This window comes from Pinus tabuliformis, chromosome 3_2 (genome assembly GCF_031772625.1).
Source record: "Pinus tabuliformis cultivar Carrire ecotype Pingquan chromosome 3_2, CPIR1, whole genome shotgun sequence".
In the NCBI taxonomy this organism is placed as follows: Eukaryota; Viridiplantae; Streptophyta; class Pinopsida; order Pinales; family Pinaceae; genus Pinus; species Pinus tabuliformis.
The window spans coordinates 721,969,105-721,981,414 of record NC_142302.1 but is presented as its reverse complement, the minus strand read 5'-3'; positions in this window follow the sequence as shown (position 1 = coordinate 721,981,414).

Genomic DNA, 12,310 nt, shown 5'->3' with positions numbered 1-12,310 from the left:
AAAGCTTCAAACGCAGTTGAATATGATAAATATGGCGACTCACCTCTTCATTTACAGATGTTGCGATTAATGCGTAGGCTTTGTTGTTCTTGTTTTCCCAAATGACGAGCTCTTTGTCTGATGTAGGCTCCACTGGGTTCATTGTCTGCTTCTCCGACACACACTCCTTTCCACAACTCATTGAAAATGAGGGTGTGTTTTTATCATCCGGGACCATTCAGGATAGTTCTCCTTGCCAGTGAGAACTATTCCTACCATAGAGATGATTGAATGCATTCTATAAAAAATACTTCTGCTGATAAACAACTTTTGCTGATAAAAAAACTTCTACTGATGTACAGTGAAATTGTACTCAGATATATTAAAAAACAGAGGTATTATTTTGTCGTGGTATATGGGGGACAGCGTTAAAAATACATATGGTTGCCTTTCAAGTCATATCTAACGCAGAGGTATCAAAAAGACAATAACATAACCACACGTATCAGCTGTCTCAAAGCAGCACATAAAAACCACGCATCAACAGCAGCATACTATGTCATGCTTCAACGCATCAACAACACATCAAAACAACGCATCAGCAACACATCAAAACAACGCATCAATCTTTTCACATTCCCACACAAGGCACCATCTTCTTTGTCTTTAAATACAATGGTCAAATGTACATGTTATTCTAGATTATTCTTCTACCCTCATGAATCACGACTTAAACGAGGGCACCAGGTTTTGTATTTTCAAAGAAAAGCTGTCGTTCTAGAATTTAGAAGTCATGCTATAAAACAGGCTAGTTACCCTCAATTCCAATATCCATCTCATCGCTGGAGGTGTCAGAATAGAAAATAGATTCTTTGCCCATATTCCCAAATTCCAGACTCTATTTCAAGGCTTCAAACTCTGTTTCCATCTTTTCGGGATTACAAGATGGATCAAGAAAATCGGAATTCAGGTGCCGACGGCATCGGGTGCCAGCAATCTTCGGAAGCGCTCGCCCTCTGCGGCAACAACTGTGGCTTTTTCGGAAGCTCTTCAACAAGAAATCTGTTCAGCTTCTCTTGTCATCGTATTTCCAAATCAATATTATTGTGCGCATTCCGCCATGTCTATTATCTCAGGCTTGGAGGATTTAGTCGATGAAACAATATCCGTCATTACCAATGATGGTCGTAACATAGTGGGTATATTGAAGGGATATGATCAGGCCTGAGACAAACAAAAGGATGACTTGCTCGGTGGAGTAGGCTTTTGGTTAACGGTCGCTACAGAAAACAAATGAAGGCGTAGGTGAGATGTGGGAATCCGCAGAGTATAATCAATGGAGGCGCCCTTTTTTTTGAAACGTTTATGACATGGTCTGACTGCTCATGGTCTGGACAGAGGCAGAGCAGCGCTATATCTGGTCAGGCAATGGACAGAGGCAGAGCAACGCTATATCTGCTCATGGTCTGGACAGAGGCAGAGCAGCGCTCAGGACAGAGGCAGTGGCAAACTATTTCAGGACAGAGGCAGAGCAACGCTCAGGACAGAGGCAGTGGCAAAAATGAAGGGAGTTACAACTATTTTTAGAACTTGGCTCCGATAACATGTTAGGCCAGGCAGTAACTCTCCAAAGGCAGTAAAACTGATTCGTCTGATTATTCCATAGGTAGGTTATTGTTATATACTTATGAGTGATTGTTCAGTTCATCTCCCGATGACTGTTCACATTCCTGATTTATTTATTTACAAATTCCCCCAATCACAAAAATTAGGTGTCAACAATATATATAGTCATGGGTTTAACTACACATAAACCTTAATTATAATCCAGTGCCATGGGACTTAATACAACCACAAACATGTTAAAAATTCCTATAGATATATCCACTTTCTATGTCTAGTCATAGATTTAAATACACATAAAGCTTAATTATAATCGTGTTGTGGGGCTTAATACACCCACAAACATCTTAAGAATTCCCAAAACCAAATAAGAAATGCATTGATAATGAACCCATCTGGCATATGGAGGGAACAAAGTAACCATAAATTATACATAAATTATTACTCCCGCTCATATACTAATACAACCAGAACTCAATGGTTATGGGCACGATTGATTTTTTTTTGGGTGAATTGGGGTATGTTACAGATAGGTTCCCTTCACTAACAAAAAAGCAGAATGTACCAATAGTAGATACACTCATAAACAATCTAGTATTATAAAGCGTTTACGTAATAAAAGCGTAGCATGTGACCAGGGTGCCACGTGTACGTGTTTTGCACTCATATAAACCGTCTACATAATTGAAAGCTTAGCATGTAACCACGTTGCCACGTTTACGTGTTTTGGAGTTATATAAACTGTTTACATAATTGACAATTCATTGACGACATTCCTTTCGTTCATCATTCAACTTTATCTTTGCATTGTGAGTGAAGTGAATGAAAGATTTGACCATCATCATTATTAAGACTGAACCATATCAAATTGGTGGGACAGGCACATAGATATTATAATAGATTATTACATTATGGAGAGCGAATTTAAACGCCTTTTCCAAGTCAAAAATTCCTATACTCCAAACTAAACCAAACATCACAATCTCAAGTTTCTCTTCGTCAACAGAGAATATGTGGCGGATGGAATTTGACAGGCAAATTGCCCGTCAAATACAGTTAAAAAAATTGCAAAACCGTCAACATTCTTTGTTGAAATTGTAAAAACAGGTAAAGAGGTATGAAGACTGGCAAATTTGACGTGTGAACCTGAACCCCTCCCCGCCCACCGAAATCCCCACCGACATGAGAATGTTCAAATATCTCTGTATTTCTGCACGGAATATATCGTAGGTCCATGGGATCAGATACCTGACACCTCAATTCCACTCAGTTGGGAATCTTGGGGAGGAAGACTGTCTTCCACAGTCCATGCCCACCGTTCGTCTAACCGTTTTTTTTTTTTTTCCTGGAATTCGCGTAATTTTTCGGTTTATGAAAGATAAGATTTTTGGTTGTAAAGATGCATGGATTAGTATACTAGTGCAACTTCAAGAATCGATTTGCCTGATTAATATTGATTTATGCTAGAAATCTTATTATGAATATGAAGAACAAATAGTTGCTGAGTATTTTCACCGCCATGACCATTCATGAAGTAAAAAATTCTGTAATGATTTTGATCCGTTTCAAATGATTAATGGTGGATTTTTAAATATGGGGAGAATTGAAATATGTGCCTTACAACACTGAAATACTTTATGAGAATGTGTAAATATGATCTATTTTGGTTGCTCATTTGGTATTTATGGGGATTTTTGCTTTGTGCTGCAGGGAGGAAACTTTTGTAGACATCTGAAGAGAATTATGTTGCAGCTCTGAGGATTGTTTCTGGTGAGAATTTTTCTCCTGTCTGCTGCTAAACTAATTAGCTTGAAAAACGTTTACAAGGTTCCGATTTTGTTTCTTTTGGCTAAATTTTGCCATTGATTTTTATTAATTATCCGGATAACAGTTTACATAGCAAATTTTGCCAAGGTTAGTGAGATTTCCAAGGTTTTGCTCCAAACAGAATTTAAAAAAAAATACCATTCTCTTATTAAAAATTTCGTGTTACAGAAAAGCCAGAAAATCGGTATCGGATTCCTGTTACACCGGCCACTTGGCTAGGAGCCATCATCATCATTCAGCAACAGATCTTTTCTACGCGATCGGATAATACCATTGCCCATTCAAATGAAATTTACTTTGTCTGTCATCTTCTTTGTGACAACGACGTTGTTGATTAACGCCACGGGCAGGCAAATGCATGGATTGCAGATAAACGAATTCATGCAGTTAAATCTTCCGTTAAACGGCGGCAGCGGTGGAAGGTTTAGCCCCAGGCAGGCAAATGCATGGGATTACTGCTAAAGGAATTCATGTACTTAAATATATCTTTCCGTTAAACCGGCGGCAGCGGCGGAAGGTAGCCCCAGGGCAATCTACCCTTCTAGATAAATCTACCCAACGGCCATGTTTCAAAACAGCTGCCACCTCCAAATTAAATGCAGTAATGATATTCTTGCGGCCCGCATCCTGACAGCCATGTTCCATGCCCACCCACTTGACAACCAAGAAGGTAACCAATATTTACAGTGTTATTGATTTATCCATGGATGGGTGGGAATTGTATATCCTACAGCAAGTATATTATTTAGTAGTAAAGATAATTGTATATGCCTACAGCAAGTATATTATTTAGTAGTAAAGATATATAGCACTACCATTAATGGATCAATAACACTATAAATACTGGTTTCAAAAAAACCTAATAAATAAATCAATAACACCATAAATATTGGTTTCCAAGAAAGTACCAGAGATAAAGGTGAATGGAAATGCAGGGATAATGAGAAATCAATATCAGAAGGCCAAATCAGCAGATCTGCCCGATTTATTTTTTTGATGTTCCTTTATTATTGTGGCTATCTAATGTTTCCCTGTTTAAAGCAAACTGATCTCTCCTTCTCAGTCCTAAAGATCGACCTTGTAAGGTTTTCTCTCATAGTTTTCTGTCATGTAGATACCGTCCTGTGTATAAATGTTTTGTGTGAGGTACTTAAATTATATTTTAATAATATTATTTAAATTATTATAAACGAATATTTTAAAAACTAAATATTTTTATTGTGTCCCCATATTTTATATTTGCATTTTGAAAAAACATAAAGTGTGAGTTGGTTTTTCTCGAACAATGATAAATAAATATTTAATATATCAAAGAAAAAAACAATAAGATATAAAAAAATTACTTAAACCTGAGTCAATATAATAGAAAGTTTGAATGTTAAGTTAATACATGGGAAAAAAGTTTGAATGTTAAGTTATTACATGGGAAAAAGTGTAATTTCATAAATTCAGAATCTTAAAAAAATAAAAATATTATAGGTAAAGTAATCTATTTTAATTTTAAAAGTTATAATTTTTTTGTTTTGACTATTATTGAAATAAGAATAAATTGTTATTAGCCTCAAAGTAAAGCATGGTCTTGAAATTCCTAAAATATAAATTGGTAAATTTTGTGATACAAAGATGGGTTATAAATGGAAAAAAATGTCCCCAATAAATCCACCTCAGTGGAATTTCAAAATATTTGTTATAATACCAACTCTTATACATTTTTAAGTCATAAAGTTATATTCTCTCTTGAATTCTTATCTTAAAACTTTTAAAAATATGTGTTAGAATACCAACCTTTATAAGCTTTTAAGTCATAAAGTAATTGTGACTCTTTGCATTTTTATCTTAAAAATTTAACTAAGATAATGGAATTTTAAAGGAAATGCACTAATTTCTTACCTTTAATATCATATATATAAGTTATAGTCATTTATTTTATGGGATATTGATAACCCTTTTCATCGTCATTAAGAGTTTTTAATGAAACTATCCTCAAAAATAAAATCCTTATGTGACTTTTGGTTTAGCTTCACCTGAACAACTCTTACCTATCTATTTATAACTCATATTCATGTTAAATATGATGAAAATAATTTTTTTTGATATTTTATAACATATTAATATTCATAAAAATAATCTTAAGTAAAAAAGATGCACACCTAGGTTTCTGTATTTTCATTTTCTATTTAAATATGATTATGAGAGAGATAAAACACATAATAAATTTTAAGTATGAGTATGAGAAGAGATAAAAAAACATTAATAAATTTATATATTTCTTCTTGTTTATGGAATTTTTTATACAATTGATTTAATAAAGATAAAAAATCTAACCTTGATGTAATTCCATTGTTAATATTATTACATTCTAAGAAACTAGATACATGGAAAGTATATAATCATCAACATGCACTAATAACAAAAATGTTTTCCAATACATAACACCCAATTGTTTCTACTCCAAATCTTGTTAGCTAATTTTGCAAGAGAAATTTAGAAAATAATCAAGGTATTAAAAGACAACAATTCAAAACAATGTGGACCATCTATTTGAAAGCATTAGAATAATTCTAAATGTTTGAACAATTTCTTAAAAAATATTATGTCCATGTTATTTATAGAAACAAAGAACCAAGGAACAAGTATAAAAAGGTATCAAGTAAACCTTCAATAAACTTGAGCTTAGACACAACATTGAAATATTAAGAAATATTATATGATTGGGAGCATTTAATTAGAGGGATGAAATCACATTGTATTTCCTTTGATGGAGATTTTTACAGGTCATTTTGTCACATTAACCCAAAAGTCTTGTAAACTGGATAAATCAATATCCATGAACACTTTGTCATAATCCCTTCACAAAGCCCTCAGCATAATTTCTCCAAAGAGTTTGAGTTTCTGGTATTCATTGCTCAAAAAGATTATTTTTAGCCCCAACACTTCGTGCACTCTTGGTCACCTAGGTTCAATGCATGTTGCATGCTTGTTCACTTGTGCTCATCAACACACGTTGCTCCCTTCTACAAGTGCATTGATTCTAAAAATTTGGGAAAAATAAAAAATTATCTTTGAAGCTTCCTCTTCAGGAGCTCCCAAGGTGTTTTTAACTATTTACCTCAGATAGAGAGGTCAAATTCCTATCTGGTCCTATCTTAGAGACATTATCTCTTATCCCTTAAGCTCATCCTCCCATCATATGTGGAACTCAAACTCATAATCGTAAATCCTAAATTATCACACTCATCCTATAAATTTACTTCCTCCTTTAAGGTTTGGGTTGGCTTTTGGAGATTTCTAGTGCCCTCATGCTACTTCTTTGAACCTAAAGGAGTCATCACATTCATGCATTAGGGTTGATGTTGAGGTGTGCTTTGTGACAAGGAAGGAAAATTCAACTTTAGGATACATCTACAAAGTCAACTTCTATTTATGGTTGTAAACTCTCTCCTATATTTGTTAATACAAAAAGCATATTTTTTTCTTATATTTGTTGTGTTATGTTTGCACTCATGTATTCTAATGGCATGTTGATTCATTGAATAAAGATTTTAGATTATGCTACATCGATTTTGTGGACCCTTTGTTTATTTTAGTCCTATGTGCAAGTTCTAATTATAGCACTTGAAGCTAAAATTGGAGCTTACAAGCGAGGAGGAAAGGAAGGATGGCTACAGTTTCATGGTAGGCTTCTTTCCCATACTCTAATTTCCCTAAGAAAAACTTCATGTTTTTTTTTTTTGTTCTAGATCATGCCACTAGTTCTAGGGAATTCATCTTTGTATGCAATTATGAAAATTCCGCATAAAAAAATGATGACCATTCCGAGGATTAATTATTCCCTTAGTCATTTCCTTGACCTTAGCATCTCTTTCACCTCTCAAAGCGACCTTAATTGACTCACTCAAATATTGACTAACCTTAGGAAAACACCTCTTTGATATTGGTTTGACCTTTTGTGTCGTATTTTCTTCGAAACTACCCTAACACATCCCCTTGTTCTGTGAGAGAGTTCTTTAGTGCACCTGTCCCTTCTATGTGCTTATTTCAGAGAGCATTGTTGTCAGTTTTGCACCTACACTGATATTGTAAGATGCAAAAATTTGCATTCCTTTGCCTTTCTCTTTGATCTACTTTGGTCCAGCAAGTTTTCCTCATGTCTCCGAGTTTGCCTCTGTCTCTAAAAATTAAATACAACACTTGATTTTGTGTGAAATTGAGTGGATTTTCCTTTGGTCATTACTCAAATGTTTCCTTCAATTTCTTAACAATTTTTGAATGTTTTTGCTTTCATTTTTGCAAAAAGAAATCTGCCCTCAATCTCCGCAGGGGGGTAGGGTTGAATTATGTATGAGTGTTAATCACCTCTAAGTGTCATCACCTTTTTAATAATATTTTGTATTGTTCTTTCTTTCCTCTTGTCAATTCAGGTTGATATGCATAGATTGATTATTGAATTTGAAACGTAACTTTTCCATTACAGTTAAAGTGTGTGTGGTTTCTTTTTATGAGTGATCAATTTACATTCATATGTTTCTTTGCATTTGAAATATTAAAAGAAAAGAAAAAAATTGTATTGCATATAGGTCTTTGATTTTGATTGGAATAATGAAGTTGAGGAGATCGATTGTTGCATAACTTTTTTGTTGCATTGTTGATTGATTTCTTCTTCCCCTACTTAGTTGGGCCTTTCATTGTTAAAAGGAAAATGAAAAGAGTTATTTTTATCATATTAGTTGCATCATAGGTTTATTCAGGTAACATCGAGTTTGAAGCCTTGAAATCGAAACATAATTCAAGATAAACTCTAAAATTTATTGAATCAATCTAAGGATCATTTGAAACTTAATGCCACACATCTAGATATCTAGGCTAGAGATGTGTTCTGATATGTAGGAGCCATCATTTTTTTAGCATTACATTCTGGGGGTGATATCTCATTCCATGTATGTAAGTGTATAAGACTATTCTCCACATACTTTCAGGTATATCGGATGGCGCTCCATGCATGATAAGTATATTAGAACTCTTTCATCGAACAATTACACATTAGACAACACTACTACGGACTGTGCTTCCACGTACCTACAAGTATATTTTGGAAGTCCCCACTAGGTTTTTATCCCGCCATAGGTAACTGAGTTGACTCCCTTATACATTATGATACACTGAACTCAACATTCAGGAGATTTCCCGCCCATACTTAAATCCTTGGTTTTCCAAGGTGGTATATTGTAGTTCACAATTTCTTGGTAAACCCTTTTGCCTAGTTACCCCTTGTTTTGTTTTATTTTTGTCTTTAATTTCTAAAATCAATTAATTGACCATGAAATACCATCCTCACCTTGGAAAAACTCCTTAATAGATTTTAGGTTGTGACTAATGGCAACAGTTATGGAGTCACCAATCAAGGAACCCCCCATGATGGGAATCCTAGTACTTTTCCTTATTTTGGAAATATTGGTGATCCTAATATGGAAATGTTGTCTCTTCCCAGGTTTACCATTGGTTTACCTATTTGGTTGTTTTCAACCTTCTTGGCTCCAAATGTCTTGATTTCTCTTAAAATAGGTTCTCTGCATGGAAAACCGAGTCCTCCATTTGAAGAGCATCAACCTCAAGTTAATCCTCACATTGACCCTTTGCCTTCTTCTCTTATTTGGTATTGTACCTCTTCTTCCTCTTCGTCTGGTGAAAGCCTCAAAGTTGGTAACTAGGTGGATAAGAAGAAGAAGAAAAGGAAGATTAAGAAGAAGAAAAATAAACAAAGGGGAAACCAGGCATCTATTGCTACTGATATAACTGATGTCGAGAACCTCCCCAACAAAGCCCATAAAGTGAAATTCCCTTGCAAGTTTTGTAAGGGTAACCACCTTCTAAGAGACTGCTTTGGTATTCCATAAGTATTAGAAGTGTGGTCCACAAGCCCTTGTCATCACCCCTTGTTATTTTCCTCTGAAGATCATGTTGATGATAAACAATCAAATTATGATAGTAAGGTTCATGGGAAGAAGGGTAAAGTCTAGTTTTCCTATAAGTTATGTGAAAGGAATCATCCTATTCACCTTTTTCATAATATGGATGAAGCCTCAAAAGTGTTGGAAAACCTTATAGTTTCTCAGCCTTGTCTTACAACTAGCTATTGAATGATTTCTCCCAATCCTCCACTAGTCTAAAAAGTGATTGATCAAAATATGAATCCAATCAATCCCACTCTCTAAACGTGAATCCCATGAGTCCATTCCTGACCAACCATTAGTGGAGAAAATGGTTAACTCGATTCCACCTTATGTTGATCATAATTTTCCTATAGAGAGTGAGTCTCATACTGCTCAGGTTCTTCTTGTTTCTTCAGGTTCCAATGAACTAGGGGGAATCCTCTTGTTCCAATGGAACAGGGGGACAATCCTCCCATTCCCATGACATAAGGGGGAAATCCTCTCATTCCCACAACATAGGGGAGATGTAATCCATTCCCATTGCACAAAAGGGAAATTCTCTCATTCCCACAGCTCTCCCTACATTTAGTATAGTCACTTCCTTTGATTGGAGTCAACTGGCAAGATATCATCTTCCTCCTTACATGCTCTTCCAATTCATACTAAAGGATTATAATATGGTTGTACTTGGCACAGTCATAGATGAAGACGCATCTATCAATATTATTTCCTCAACTTCTTGAAATATTTCAGTTCTTTGTAACTTGTCCATGTTAACCATAATTTGTTGGACTTTAATAAAAGAACTAGTGAACCATTTAGGATCCTTCCTCAGTTGCCTATTACTTTGGGAGGAAATATTTTCTATATCAATGTGATGGTAGTCCAAGATCATTTGGATTCTAATTTACTCCTTGGGCGTGACTATGTTTATGATATGGGAGCTCTTGTCTCTTCACTCTTTCATGTGATATGTTTCCCACATGAAGGAAGAATTATTGACCATTGACCACTTCGTGGTCCAATCCTAATTTGACTCCCAATTAACCATATTCCTTAAATGGTCCTTATATGCAAGTGGTATCTCCTCTGCCACAGGTTAATTATATGGCAACCTATTCCATCCTCACATCAACTGATAATCTAGTAGGTGATGTATTGCATCATGTACTAGGATCACTCACTCCTGATATTTCACTTGGGTCCTTTGATATGTATCCCTTCCAGAGCATTTTTCTCCAATCCGATGAGATATTCTTGGAAGCCATGGTCTCTAGGGAGTCGTGATTAATATAACCAAGGTCTCGGAGTATAGTACCTTTTCTTGTGTCAAGCTCGTTAAAGAATGAAACAAGTTCCAATGAACGTAGTTCCTTTTCTTGTGTGGTATTCATTAAAAAATGAAACAGGGTCCCTTGAGAATAGTTATTTTCTTGTGTCAATGTTGTTAAAAAATGAAACAAATTCCCCTTCCAATTTGAAGCTTTGATTAGATCTCATAAATTCCCAGTCAAGTCTTTCACTTGATCTCATAAATGAACCTTCATTTCATTCACCTATTAGTAATCAACAGTCTACTTAGGTGAATGAAATGAAGTTTGGGGGGGCATGTGCCTAGAATTGAGTCATTACACTGAGGGAATGCAAAATTATTTCAAGAATAGTTTTTATTTATTTCAATCTTGTGTAGAAATGAAACCACTCTCAAGCGTATTTTTTCTCATGTTTCAAGCTTGTGTAAAAATGAAACCATCTTCAAGTAATATTAAGCATAGTTTCCACATGTTTAAATATTTTTTATAAATAAAACCATCTTCACACTTTTCCTCTCATGATTTCCATTTTTGTCAGCCATTTCTGCTAGATAAACCTTTGTTTTCTCATTCCATCATCACCATATGCTTGGCCGATTATCTGCTTTCACTTGGTTGTTTTACCCTTTCCTAAGTAACCATTGTGATGAGTGGCCTTATTAGTTAGCCTATATGTGTTTTAAGTAGTTTCAACATGCCAAGAACCAATTGCTACCCTTTATACCACTCATTCCTCTAGGAGGAGTCCTCTTTCAACTCCTTTCATACTCCCTAAACATGAAAAGATTGTGAGAACTTGCCTATTCGAACTTGTTAAAGTAAATGAGAATATGTCTACACAATATAAATTTAACCCTTTTCTGTTATGGGATAGACTATTTATGAAAAATTAATACCTTAGTCGAACATTGCTAAGGGGTTATCCTGAGTATCATTTTATGCCTTTTCATACTCAAGACACAATCTTACGAAAATGAACCTTTAGAGTTTTATTTTTCGCCTCTTTTTCAAACTCTCTAAATATGAAAAGGAAGTCGAGTTACACCTTTGATGGACTCATAATATCATCAAAAAATAATGAACTCATTGAACATGATGGGACCAAAATACTCCTTCTTAGGGTTTGTTAAAAATACTCATAGGGATTCATCCGAAGGATGAACTTATAGATGAAGCATATGCTATCCTCCTCAAGACTATTAAAAAATAAAGAGGTACTGACCATAAATGATTGGGAAATTGGGAAAACATGATGCTTAACCTATTAATGGCAACGAGTCTCTCTTGAACATGACACTATTTCACTTCATCTCCATAATTGTCGGGTTGGGAAATATGCTCGCCTCTTTGGTTCGTCACACATAAAAAAAGACTCCATATTCAGTTTTGAGTCAATGCTGCCAACACCATAATGTGTCACTGATATGTTCAAGAGAATTCCTTCAGTTGATATATACTAAGATACTCCTAAGCCTTCATTTCATGTCTTCTCTCCTAAATCAACTCTACATCAACATCATTCTATCTCAAATCTCGATACCTATTTCGTGTCATTTGTGTGGGATACATCAAGGCCCTCTTGTGATAGGTCACTTCTTGTCGACATCATCTCATTATCCAGGAAGTTGACTTAGAAAC